Here is a 14,994-nt window from a genome sequence, read left to right as displayed (position 1 = left end):
GGTATCCTGACTCCTGGCTTTCCTCATCGCTGCATTCCTTTCTGTGTTCCCTGACCTCGGCTAGTATTTTGACTATTCATCCGGCCATTCTAAGGACCGGTAATACGTTACTTATTTGTCATCCGTGCTATACAGTTCTACGTGCTGGATCATACAGTAATCCTGACACTATATGCACAATAGCATTTATCTGATGATTTATTTTAAATCCTTTTATCCTCATTGGTAATAATAAAGTTGTTTGAATTATTACCAATTTGTGTCTCCGATCCGGTATACATTCCAGGGGATCCATGGAATACCAGGAGCTTGAACCCTCGGGGGCAATCAATGTGAGAGTGGCACACAATCTACTCAGATGCAGTGAGTTTAATACCAAAAGACCTGTGTATATATATATATATTTACCGTATATACTCGAGTATAAGCCGAGGCCCCCAATTTTACCCCCAAAAAATGGGAAAACGTATTGACTCGAGTATAAGACTAGGGTGGGAAATGCAGCAGCTACTGGTAAATTTCTAAATAAAATTAGATCCTAAAAAAATTATATTAATTGAATATTTATTTACAGTGTGTGTATATAATGAATGCAGTGTGTGTGTATGAATGCAGTGTGTGTATGAATGCAGTGTGTGTGTATGAATGCAGTGTGTGTATGAATGCAGTGTGTGTATGAGTGCAGTGTGTGTATGAATGCAGTGTGTGTATGAGTGCAGTGTGTGTATGAGTGCAGTGTGTGTGTATGAATGCAGTGTGTGTGTGTATGAATGCAGTGTGTGTGTGTATGAATGCAGTGTGTGGGTGTATGAATGCAGTGTGTGTGAGTGCAGTGTGTGTGTATGAATGCAGTGTGTGTATGAAGTGTGTGAATGCAGTGTGTGTATGAATGCAGTGTGTGTGTATGAATGCAGTGTGTGTATGAGTGCAGTGTGTGTGTATGAGTGCAGTGTGTGATGCAGAGCCTTGGTGGGGGGTGGGCATTTTTATTATTATTTTTTAAGTATTATAATTTTAATATAAAATGTTTTTGTTATATTAATATTCTTTTTAATTTTATTATTATTATTTTTTATTATTATTTATATTTATATATTATTATTTTATAATTTTTTTCGTCCCCCCTCCCTGCTTGATATATGGCCAGGGGGCTCTCACTCCCTGGTGGTCCAGTGGTGTGCACTGTGTAGGAGGGGGCTGGCAGAGCGTTTACTTACCTCTCCTGCAGCTCCTGTCAGCTCCCTTCTCCTCCGGTCCGGTCAGCTCCCTCTGCAAGTCCCAGTGTAAGTCTCGCGGCCGCGCTTTGACCACGCGGCTCTCGCGAGACTTACACTGGGAGCTGACAGGGAAGCTGACCGGACCGGCGCGGAGGAGAAGGGAGCTGACAGGAGCTGCAGGAGAGGTAAGCACTCTCTGCCAGTCCCCCTCCTACACAGCCCCATTGTCTGTATTATGGCAATGTAAATTGCCATAATACAGACATTGACTCGAGTATAAGTAATGGATGCTCAGCACTACATTTTCTTATTTTGTTTATCTTTAAAGGTGCAGACCACAGAGCTACAAAAAAATGACTGTATTTAAGTTGTTTATATATAAAAAAAAAACATTTGTGACACCATTAGTTTGTTTGATATCTCCCTTCCTTTTTGAACTACTATCAGACTGCACTTCTGCCCCGCATTGTTGAAAAACATCATGTCAACTCTTCCAAACACTAGACTAAGCTAGAACAGAAGATAGCAGAGGATGCAATAAAAGCAGGCACGTGACTTGACCAAACAAAGCTGTTACATGAGATCCATGTACACCCTTTTATTGGTGCTGCTCTTAAGAAGTGGTATCAGGTCCAATACTGTAGATCCCTATCCACCTGACTTGGGCCCATGTACCCGTTGATGCATAAATTTGAGTTCTGGGATGGTCTTGATATCCCTGCTAGGTCTCCTACAAAACCAACAACCTACTTAGAATCCTTCTTGTTTAACAATGAAGTCATTTTTACAAGTCGTTAACACCCTGCGATGACTCTTCAAAGAGTTGTGTGATTGTTCTGCTCCATTGAACAGAAGTATTTTGGTGCTTTACCAACTGTATTTACAAAGGTGACGTCCTTCTCCGCTATGATTTATGTCATATTAGGAGGACACCCTGCAGCTCATGTTCACAGATCAAAAAGACTTCTCACGGTCCACTTTAATTCTTATTTTCACAAAAGTATACCTACCGTAACTCATCAATCCTGATATACAGGTTCTTTATCCTTGTAAGCACAAAACTGATCTTTACCTGATGTCATATCGTAAGATATTGTGTCTACATGGACATATTACCTATATTTCATCTCTGTGATGTGTTATATTTTCTTTCCAAAACACCATAAAACCTGTACATAGGGGTACTGTTTTACTCGTAGGACACAGCTGAATATAAATGTGAACTTTATTGTAGTAACAGCTAACAGTATTATGAAATTCACAGTTAAAATTTCATGCAGAACTAAAAAAATAACATTTCTTAATTTCTCACATTTTATTTTATTTATGGTATTTTATTACCATCGTTTCCTTTCTAATTGTGTTCTTCACTAATAGTCACATACCTACTAGTTTTGCTAGTACCCAGTATATTCTTTGCTAAAGAGAACGTGGATGTTTACAGCACTGTTGATGCTGCTGTTCTACAGGGAGATTGGTGATTTAGCCAATAAAATCATAATATGTAAGTGCAGTTACTGTGCATTGCCCCTTCTATAATTATTTATTTATTTATTTATTATTGCCATTTATATAGCGCCAACAGATTCCGTAGCGCTTTACAATATTATGAGAGGGGGATTTAACTATAAATAGGACAATTACAAATAAACTTACAGGAACAATAGGTTGAAGAGGACCCTGCTCAAACGAGCTTACATTCTATAGGAGGTGGGGTGTAAAACACATTAGGAAAGGAATTTACACTCAAATAAGGTGGGCTGCCCTTTAGGAGAGGGCAAGAGACAGGTATGTGAGGTAAGGGTTAGTCTTGGAGGCCATAAGCTTTCCTAAAGAGATGGGTTTTAAGGCACTTCTTAAAAGATGCAAGACTAGGGGAGAGTCTGATGGCGGTAGGCAGGCTATTCCATAGGAAGGGAGCCGTCCGCGAGAAGTCCTGCAAGCGCGAGTTGGCCGTACGAGTGCGGACAACGGACAGGAGGTGGTCACGGGCAGAACGGAGAGACCGAGAAGGGACATACCTATGGATCTGTGAGGAGATATGAGGGGCTAGAGTTGTTCAGTGCTTTATAGGTGTGAGTTAGTACCTTGAATTGACTCCTATAGCATACAGGAAGCCAATGTAAGGACTGGCAGAGGGGTGAGGTGTGAGAGAAACGACTAGAGAGGAAAATCAATCTAGCAGCAGCATTCATTACGGACTGTAAGGGTGCAGTACGGCTATTGGGAAGACCAATCAGGAGAGGGTTACAATAATCCATGCAGGAAATTACTAGAGCATGGACAAGCTCCTTGGTAGTATCTGGTGCAAGAAAGGGGCGGATGCGGGCTATGTTTTTAAGATGGAATCTACAGGATTTGGCAACATGCTGGATGTGAGGCTCAAAGGTGAGACCAGAGTCAAGTATGACGCCAAGACAGCGCGCTTGCAAGGATGGACTAATGTTGGTACCACAAACTTGGAGGGAGAGCGAAAGATGAGGATCAGTATTAGGAGGAGGAAAGACAAGGAGCTCAGTTTTTGAGAGATTGAGTTTCAGAAAGCGGGAGGACATCCAGTCAGAGATGGAAGAAAGGCAAGCAGTGACACGTTGCAGGACGGCAGGGGAGAGGTCCGGGGAGGAGAGATATAGCTGGGTGTCATCAGCGTACAGGTGGTAGTGAAATCCAAAAGAGGTAATAAGTTTGCCAAGAGAGGCAGTATAAAGAGAAAATAGAAGGGGACCAAGGACGGAGCCTTGGGGAACGCCAACTGAGACAGGGCAAGGGGAGGAGGTATCATTAGAAAAGGAGACACTGAATGAGCGTTGGGAGAGATAAGAGGAAAACCATGAGAGGACAGAGTCACAGAGACCAAGTGATTGAAGAGTTTGAAGAAGGAGAGCATGATCAACGGTGTCAAAGGCCACTGAGAGGTCAAGAAGAATTAGTATGGAGTAGTGGCCTTTGGATTTAGCTGCGATTAGGTCGTTAGTAACTTTGATAAGGGCAGTCTCTGTAGAGTGGAGAGGGCGGAAGCCAGATTGAAGGGGGTCAAGGAGAGAGTTGGAATTGAGGAAATGAGACACACGGGTAAAGACAAGTCTTTCCAGAAGCTTTGAGGAAAAAGGGAGCAGGGATATGGGACGGTAGTTAGAGGGGGTGGATGGGTCAAGGGATGTTTTTTTTAGTATAGGTACTACAGTGGCATGTTTAAGGTCAGCAGGGACGATGCCAGAAGAGAGCGAGCAGTTGAAGATGTGTGTTAGAGAAGGCACAAGACAAGTGGAGAGAGATCTAATAAGGTGAGATGGGACAGGATCGAGCGGGCAAGTGGTGGGGCGAGAGGAGCAAAGAAGAGCAGCCACCTCTTGGTCAGTAGCTGGGGAGAATGTCTGAAGGGTAGGAAAGGCATGATCTATGTGTGATTGAGAAACAGAAAGGCAAGGAGGGGAGAATTCTTTCCTTAGCTGTTCAATCTTGTCAGTGAAGTAACATGCAAAGTTATCAGCAGTAAGGTTAGTTTTGGGAGTGGGCACAGCAGGGCGAAGAAGAGAATTAAAGGTGTCAAAGAGACGCCTGGGGTTGCGGGAACATGAACTAATGAGAGTGGAAAAATAGGACTGTTTGGCAAGGGCAAGGGCTGCACTGTATGAACACAATATGAATCTATAATGGAGAAAGTCTGATTGTGTACGAGACTTCCTCCAGGAGCGTTCAGCACAACGGGAGCATCTTTGCAGGTAGCGCGTTGATTTAGTATGCCATGGTTGGGCATAACTATAAGTTCCTCTTTCCTTGTCTACTAGTGAAGATAGCATTGTAAAACAATCTGTGTTTGAGTTTTTAAATAAGAAATGAGTGCAAACAAAAAAGCAAAACTGAAAACAGACAGGGGAAGTTCCTTCCAGGAAGCCTGGACAGAGTCATTTGGAATGGTGGAATGTAATGAAAAAGCAATGTGTATATTTTGTGATGATACTGTTGTTTGCTGTACATCAAGTGTCGAACGTCACTTGAAAACCAACCACAAAGATATCGCTGAACTTGGTGATGCTGAAGGGAAAGTATTGCTATAAAGGGCACTAAAAAAATATCACTGTCAGGCTCTTGGCTTTAGTAACTGTATTTCTAAATCAAATCGTTCATAGATCCCAGCTTCCAAAGTTCACTCTGTATTGCAAAAAAAAAAATGGTAAGCCCTTGTCTGATGTTGATTTTGTAAAGACTGCTATGCTGGCTGGGTAATCCCCTATTTCATGAATTTCCAAGCAGTGATAAAATTCACCAACGCATCTCAGAGATGCCACTTAGCAGAAATACAGTGAATGATAGCATATTCACATGGCTAGTGATGTTCAGCAGCTCTTTACTGACTTACAGAAGGCAACTTGTTACTCCATGTGCTTGGATGAAAGCACGTATATAAATGAAATAATGATGCAAGATTATCCATAATTCTTTGTTTGTACTCTGAATATTTTTTTATTAAGAGAAATTTTGAGAAAAGAGACAAGATATGACTCGTAGGTCTAGATAAACATAGGCATCAAACGGTCGTGCAGGGCCCAATAGGTAGACAGGACACGGTAAATATGATAAACGAGGGAAAGAAAAAAAAATGGAAAGGTAATAGAAGCTAAATAGCATTGTAAGCAATGATTTCAAATATTTGTCAAACTGTAGTATTGTAGCTCCTTTTTTCTATACCAACAGTTATCTACACCCCAATCCACCTTGCCCAAAATCCAGCAAAGCAATAGACATGTAGATAATTGCAAAAAAATAAAAATAAAAATGTAATAAAAGAAAACTACTATGACCATCACTGCCAAGAAGCCATACCAAACTGAGAATAAATAAATAAAAAAAAATATTAATTAATTAATATATAAATTTATAGCCTCAAGATGCAACCATGATCCTCGGTTTCGCCGTCCTGTGTATGCGGTCGAGGAGGAGGACATCGATGGGTAAGTATGGGGCCATGGTTTTGAAGAGGCCTGTAGCGTAGGCCTGGAGGCCGGCCATCCTACGTGACCGACTCCGGCACTCCCCGAATACGCGAGCGGTTTTCAAGGTCTGCCAGTTTGGTTTCTTGTTGTGCCATATGCTCCATGATGGTGTCCACTCTGCTTGCGAGGTCGTTGTGTGCCGTGACCATATCAGCCATGTTATCTTCAATGGCGGAGGTTTTCGGGACTCGGGAATCTGGATGCGATTTTCTTGAGCCCCTACTTCCACTTTCACCAAGTTCATTTCAGACCGTATTACATCGTGGATAGTCTCAGAGAGCTGTTGAAGGTCTTGTTTTGTGACCATAAGGTCAGCACTGATATTAGTGAGGGTCGGCTTTTCAAGGGGAAGTGAAGACGCTAACATGGTAACCAATGTAGAGTCATTTGACTCCTGTACTATCGCTGTTGTAGCTTGGAGAAATTCATCCTGTTGTAGCTTGGAGAAATTCAGCTGTTGTAGCTTGGAGGTACTTGAGTACCTCCAAGAATCCCATTTGATGACTGGTAAGTCTCTTGGCATTTTGTGCGAACCATTAGGCATGAATACCGTATAGTATAATGCAGAAAATAGCTGTGTGGAGCAAAGAGCAAACCTAAGCAGCCATCACAGCCGGGTTCCAAGCAACACACCAGGCCAGGCAGCCATAATTCTTTGTTATGCTGTGGTGACAGCATGAGACAAGAATTTTTAAAAAACGGTTGTCCTTGCCTGCAACAACACAAGTGATAGATATCCACAATGCTGTCAGGGAGACATTTCTAGCAGAGAACATTAACATGGAGAAAGTAGTTTCAAAACTAGTGATGGTGCACCTTACATGGTGGGATCAGCAGCTGATTTTAGTCAATACTTTGTTAAAGAGGCAAAACATCTAGTTGTTCAGTTGTACGATCTTCTCAATCAGGAAGTTCTTTGTGTCAGGGACAGTAGCAAAAAAGCTAGATGTCATCTGTAATGATGTGACAGAAATGGTGGACTACATCATGGTACAGGCTCTCAATTTTTACCAACTCCTTCTTGATGAAGTCTAGTCACTTTAAACAATGTTGTTAATGTACAATCATGTCTGAAGGCTGAGCAGAGGGAGAGCCCTAGAGAGATTTGTAGACAGCTTAGATGAGATATGATTATTTATGTTTGAAAAAGGGCAGGACTTTCCGCAAGATACTGATTTAACAATCTCATGTTTTTTAATGATTTCACAAAACTATCCACTGAATTAAACAAGAAACTGCAAGGGTTTGGGAAATCAATTAAAAGCAATTGAAATTTCAAGTTTTTGAAAGAGACCTTGTTAATGGGCAGCTGAACTATTTCCACCTGGAAAATTCTGCATTCTTCTCAGGACATCTATCTTGAGCCTTCCATCATTGTGGGAGGTGCAAAGGAACAATTTGCAGCCAGGTTTTTTCAATAGTTCGCAATATGAAGACAACCTTGTGTTTTAATACTAATCCAGATAAAGCGTTTTTTTTGAAGTACTGGATTTCTCACGCTTTCAATGGTTAGGAATTGAAAGTCTGGAAATGGAAGTGATAGAGTTTCTGGAAAGCTTTGTTTGGAAAAATACACTCACTGGTCTATGAACAACTCTAAAACAGATGGAGTGCAATAGTGTAGCAGGAAAAACAGTTGTCAGAGCATAACATGAGATTCTAAAAGTGTGGAATTCTCTGCCAAATAACTTAAAATTCATGAAAACACTCTTTACTTTTTTGGGGGTCATCAGACTTTTGCGAGCAGTTGCTTTCAGTCATAAATTATATTAAATCTGATATTCATAACAGATTGACAGATGACATGAGTGTAGCCAAGCTTTGACAAATTATCATCATCCATACAGCAGAAGAAGTCATGTTAGGTCATGTTATTTATCAAAATTATATTCATGTTTTTTTTTTAAATTATATTTTATTCATGGTTTCGAGAGATTTCTGTAAATACAGCATATATATCCTACAAAATAGATGAGACATACAAAACATAAAACGCCTATAACGGCTATAACTTAAAACACAAGACATAAAACATAAAACACCGGTCTAGATTCTTCTAATTCCAAATAAATAATATAATTGCTAATATGGTATTTCCTTAAGTCCTTAAATACTGTTACATAACTATTCTATTTATACTTAACAGGGCACGTAATCTTAGATGCTGTATGATCTACCCTCAGTGACCAATTCTTTATCAAATATAAGTACATACATAGAAAATAGATCATTTCTTTTCTACCCAAATATTTCAGTACTCTTTCCAGTAATTCAGCCAAGGGTCCCAGGTTTTACTATATTTCTGTTTACATCCCCTGGCTGACCAATGTAGCTCTTCCATTTCTCCAGTTTGTTCTACTCTCGATATCCACTGCTATACTGGTGGCATTTGGGACTGTCTCCAATATTTTGGTATTAGAGCATTTGCTTTACCTAGTAATAATCCATAATAATTGTTGCCTATTCAAGTCTGGGAAGACATTTGGCCAACCCAATAGTATCTATGAAGGTGAAATAGAGAATGCTGAAGTAAGAATCCTTTTAATGAGAATAAAAATGTGTTCCCAATAAGGAGCTGTAACTGAACAAAACCACCATATATGTTCCTGCGAACCTTCTTCATAATGACATTGTGAAGATAAAAGACTCACTGAAAGAAAAAGGAAATGTAGTGATTTAGGGGTCTTATACCACCTTGTTACTCTTTTTTGATAATATTGTTCTCTTTTGGCCAGACTTAATATAGAGAACATTACTTTACCAAAAATACATGACCAGTCCCTCCGATTTGACTGTACTTTCAGCGCTGCTGCCCACTTCATCTGGAATCCTAGACTATTTTTTTTCTGATGCCCCTTGCTTAATCAAAGTGTATATTTGTGAGAGTGCCTTCTTACTCTCTTACTACTAGTACATTGCTCCACAAATGGTGTTAAGTCTCTTAACTTCCATCTGGGTAAGATCATCCTAATCACGTAGTCTCTCAATTGAGCATAGGCCAATGTTTGCAAAGGTGTCGGAAGTCCATTATGTTCCAATAATTGGGTCATTATTGGAAATAGGCTTTTTACCAGAAACGACCTTACTGTAGTGTAAGTCTCTTGCTCCAAATACTTCAAGGTATGTTCTCCCTGTCCATTTTTGGAAATCTGCATTATACACTATAGAAAGTAAAGGGGATAATCCTGGGTATTGATTCCAGGTGGTTTTAGAAGCTCTCCATCTTTTCAAACTGTTCCTATCAGTGGGTGGTTTGGGGTCACTAAATTATGGATGGGGGACTCTTGCCATAGTAAAGTGTTTACAGGAACTGTCAGAAAGCTCTGTTCTAAGTCATACCACAATTTTCTATTATTAATATTAAACTATTATATTATCCTGTTAAACAGGGCTGCTATATAGTAGTGTAAAACATTAGGTAAGCTCAAACCTCCTCTATCCATAGGCCCTGCTAGTATATTATAGGCAATACGTGGTGTTTTGTTATTCCAAATGAAATTAGAGAACATCATTCTTATCTTAACAAAATATTGATTTAGCACAGCTACAGGTGTTGTCTGGAATATATAAAGGAGTTTAGGCAAAATCATCATTTTTTAAATATTAATCCTGTAAAATAAAGAAAAAATGTGGTAAGTTCCATTTTTGAAGATCTACCCGAATCTGGTCAAGCAGAGGAATATAGTTTTCATGTTATTTCTGCTTAAACACAAACGTCATTTACATGGGTGAATTAATGCACACTGTTGTAAACAGTAATTGTGTACCAATCAACCTTTCTTTCCATGTTTAATATTCAGTGTTGGCATTTTGAAGTCTGGAACTTGGTCTCTTGCGGCAAATAGGGCACTCAGGCTCAAAAACATTCACGATTGCTGTTCTAGATGATGCACACTGTTGCAATTGTCATAGTAATATGTTTCATATTACTTATTGACAGGGCTGAATCATTGCCTTCGCAAACACAGTATATACAAACTGGAAGTTTTAAGCCAAAAACATGAGTAAAATGCATTCACTAAAAAAAGAGGGGTATACTTCCTGCAGGGTGCTCCAGAAAGGGAGAGCCAATCCCTGAAGACATCACATATAAAAAAAAAAAAAAAATCCAGGCACACCTGAGGTTTCTTCTAAAAGGCAGTCTTATTTCAAATAAGGAAGTGGAAACAATGTTTTGGCTCCTCTCTGAGCCTTTATCAAGTCTGACTCCACTTCCTTGTTGTCTCCACTTCCTTGTTTCAAATAAAGACTGTCTTTTAGAAGAAACCTCAGGTGTGCCTGGATACTTCTTTTTTTTTTTTTACATTTAATTAAATATTTGTGACCGGTGCTGCTAAAAATTCATTCCTAGCCTTTGATCCATAATACTACACTGTCTATCACATAACAGGAATCCTATTAATTATATATTTTCAATGCTTTACTAAACAGATGTCTGTGATTTACACCCCAATTTTGATGCACATTCAAAGTATTTGTAAAATTTTCGTATTTTACTTTTTGGCTAATCTTCAATAATTCTATATATTTTGAATTTAACGCATTATCAGCATTAATATTGTTGCTGCTGGACATTTTTTAGCTCTATTATTAAAAATAAAGATTGCAAACTATATGAAAAATAAATAAATTGTACCGATTGAAAATACCTCAGCATTAAAAGTGGATGCTGCTACAAATATTAAAAATAGCTTAACATTTTCTACCACCTCCAATTCCTGTAACTGCATGCACTTTTAGCCTTTTTTAGTGGTATTATAACTCATAGTAGTATTGGTGGCCTGCAAAGTATTAACACAGACCTCATAAAAATGTGTTCTGTATTTGGGTGTACCCATGAAATCCACCTCAATAAAGGTTTGCTGCAAACCTTATATTAATATATATGTATTTAATTTAGATTGCCCAATTGGGTATTATTAATTAGCCCCCTCCGCTTATAATCCTGTAAAATGAGCATAAATATATGTTGTATCCAGCACCAGGTGAAGCTTGCTCACTGCGCCTCGAGGGGTATCAGTTATACTTCACTGATGAGCAGTGGTGTATCCTGGTTCTGTGCTGCCCTATACACATACACACTCACTGACAGACACATATACACTCAGTGTCAGACACACACATTCACTGACAGGCACACATACACTAGCTAACAGACATACACACTCACTGACAGACACATATAATCTCTCGCTAACAGACATGCATACACTCTCACTAATAGACATGCATACACACTCACTAACAGACACACACACTAACACTCACTAACAGACACACACACTAACACACTCACTAACAGACACACACATACTAACACACTCACTAACAGACACACACACACACACTCACTAACAGACACAGAGTCACTAACAGACACACACAGTCACTAAGAGACACACACTCACTAACACACACGCATACACTCACTAACAGACACACATACACACTAACAGACACACACAACGTAACACTCACTAACAGACACACACACTAACAGACACACACATAGTAACGCACACTAACAGACACACACACACTCACTAACAGCCGGCCAGCCGGTCACTGCAGTCGGCAAGGGTGCACTGATCCTCCTGTTCAGCTCCCTCGCGCGCCACGTAGTGATGCCAGGGCCGGAGTGATGTCATATTCCGTCTCCGGCATCACTACAGTGCACGCGAGGGAGCTGAACAGGAGGATCAGTGCTGCTCCGCCACCCGCCCGGAAAGTGCCGCCGCTGCCAGTCTCAGGGGGCCATGAGGTGGCAAGCTGGCCAGCTCCTGTGCCCCCAGGACAAGAGGGTGGCAAGACATTTGCCATTGGCGATTGGGGGCGGCTTTTTTTGCCACCCGCCCCAGAAAGTGCCGTCCAAGGCAAATGCCTTGTCAGCCTCATGGTAAATTCACCCCTGCTGATGAGGCCTTATAAGGCTGAAACAGTCATCAGGGGTTGCAGTAACTCCTGTGCAAAAGGAGCCAGACTTTTGAGTGGGATCAGTCTGTTATGCAAATGGTTTAGATTTTCCAATCATAGACGTACATTACAGAAGACACTGCCAGCATTTACACACAAAATTCCCAGATTTTACTATTAACATGACGTAAAGTCATGATTTTATTAAAGACACGGAGGCGAGTATTATGCATATCTCTTTCTTTATTACTCTCAGCAGCAAAGATAGAGAAATATAAATATGTCAAAATGAAAGAAAAAAAAGCTACAAAAGAGAGAGAAATATGGTAAAATCCAAACTCCAAACTGAAACTCACCAAATAAATTCATCAGGAGCAGTCTAGCAACTCAAACCTATAATAGAGAAAATTACTATTAGAACCAAACCATGGAAAAACCATGGACAAACCATGGAAAAATGAAACTTCTTCAGTAAATATACACAATAAACACATACAACAAACAGACTGGATTGCCACATACCTGAAAGTCCAACAGCATCTCATCCCAAACCCAACACCGGGAGGGTGGGCGGGAATAATACTCGCCTCTGTGTCTTTAAAAAAAATCATGACTTTACGTCATGTTAATAGTAAAACCTGGGAATTTTATTAAAGACACGGAGGCTCCTATTATGCAAGTTCAAAGCTGAGCCACCAAATGAGATGCAATGTGATCAATCGGCCTGGAATAGAGAGTCACGAAACTCAACAATCGCCACTTGGACAACAGCTCGTAATGTATCCTCCAAACGACAACCGCTCTCCAAGGCCCTGGATGTCACACTCCCGTGTATCAAGTGGGATGCAACAAACGACATGTCGACACCAGTCAACATAGTAGACATGAAAAACCCATCTCGCCAAAGTAGGAGTGGACACCAGTAGGTGGGGAGTGTTGAAAGAAAAGAACGAAGTGCACGGTCCGGAGAACGAAGTGGCTGTGTAACCTCCAGGTGAGTTTTCAGACACCCCACCTGCCATAGCTTCAAAAACGTCCTGAACGTAGGGTAAAAATTTAAGCTCCAGGTGACCTAGTAAGGCGAATCCTCTACATAGATGATCTACGAAGGTTGTTGACCGACCAGGAAAAAACCCAAATCCAGGATTAGATACGGACACCAGTGTTAATCCCACGCTTCAACCGGACCACACTTGTCATGGCGACCGAAGGCCGGTCGAGTACCCGGCATCCATGTGTTACACAGGAGACGGGGAGTTGATCGCAGAACGTCCAAGATAATCCAAGCGCCCCGAAAGGAGTCACGTCACCCGATGCAGAAGGTCTTGGTCCACGAAGTGAGTTCCCCTTCAGTCCAGAAGGGTTCTGAACAATTGGAATCAAACCTGGGCAAATCATCACCATTCTCAGTAATCGAGGGAACCAGGGATGCGACCTTCGCAGAGTAGCAATCAACACCAACGCAACCTAGTGCTGGGCCAAGAGCAAGAGCCCGCGAGCAACCGAATCGAACGGAGGGAAGGCATACATCCAAATATCAGGTCAATCCTGAACGAACACGCCAATCGCTACAGTCGCTGGGTATCGCCTTCCAGTCATAAAAACCTTGGCAACTAGTTGTAAAGGCAAGATGCCAAGAGACTAGAGAGGAAAATCAATCTAGCAGCAGCATTCATTACGGACTGTAAGGGTGCAGTACGGCTATTGGGAAGACCAATCAGGAGAGGGTTACAATAATCCATGCGGGAAATTACTAGAGCATGGACAAGCTCCTTGGTAGTATCTGGTGCAAGAAAGGGGCGGATGCGGGCTATGTTTTTAAGATGGAATCTACAGGATTTGGCAACATGCTGGATGTGAGGCTCAAAGGTGAGACCAGAGTCAAGTATGACGCCAAGACAGCGCGCTTGCAAGGATGGACTAATGTTGGTACCACAAACTTGGAGGGAGAGCGAAAGATGAGGATCAGTATTAGGAGGAGGAAAGACAAGGAGCTCAGTTTTTGAGAGATTGAGTTTCAGAAAGCGGGAGGACATCCAGTCAGAGATGGAAGAAAGGCAAGCAGTGACACGTTGCAGGACGGCAGGGGAGAGGTCCGGGGAGGAGAGATATAGCTGGGTGTCATCAGCGTACAGGTGGTAGTGAAATCCAAAAGAGGTAATAAGTTTGCCAAGAGAGGCAGTATAAAGAGAAAATAGAAGGGGACCAAGGACGGAGCCTTGGGGAACGCCAACTGAGACAGGGCAAGGGGAGGAGGTATCATTAGAAAAGGAGACACTGAATGAGCGTTGGGAGAGATAAGAGGAAAACCATGAGAGGACAGAGTCACAGAGACCAAGTGATTGAAGAGTTTGAAGAAGGAGAGCATGATCAACGGTGTCAAAGGCCACTGAGAGGTCAAGAAGAATTAGTATGGAGTAGTGGCCTTTGGATTTAGCTGCGATTAGGTCGTTAGTAACTTTGATAAGGGCAGTCTCTGTAGAGTGGAGAGGGCGGAAGCCAGATTGAAGGGGGTCAAGGAGAGAGTTGGAATTGAGGAAATGAGACACACGGGTAAAGACAAGTCTTTCCAGAAGCTTTGAGGAAAAAGGGAGCAGGGATATGGGACGGTAGTTAGAGGGGGTGGATGGGTCGAGGGATGTTTTTTTTAGTATAGGTACTACAGTGGCATGTTTAAGGTCAGCAGGGACGATGCCAGAAGAGAGCGAGCAGTTGAAGATGTGTGTTAGAGAAGGCACAAGACAAGTGGAGAGAGATCTAATAAGGTGAGATGGGACAGGATCGAGCGGGCAAGTGGTGGGGCGAGAGGAGCAAAGAAGAGCAGCCACCTCTTGGTCAGTAGCTGGGGAGAATGTCTGAAGGGTAGGAAA

Source organism: Pelobates fuscus, chromosome 3 (assembly GCF_036172605.1).
Source record: "Pelobates fuscus isolate aPelFus1 chromosome 3, aPelFus1.pri, whole genome shotgun sequence".
NCBI lineage: Eukaryota > Metazoa > Chordata > Amphibia > Anura > Pelobatidae > Pelobates > Pelobates fuscus.
This window is presented reverse-complemented; position numbering follows the sequence as displayed.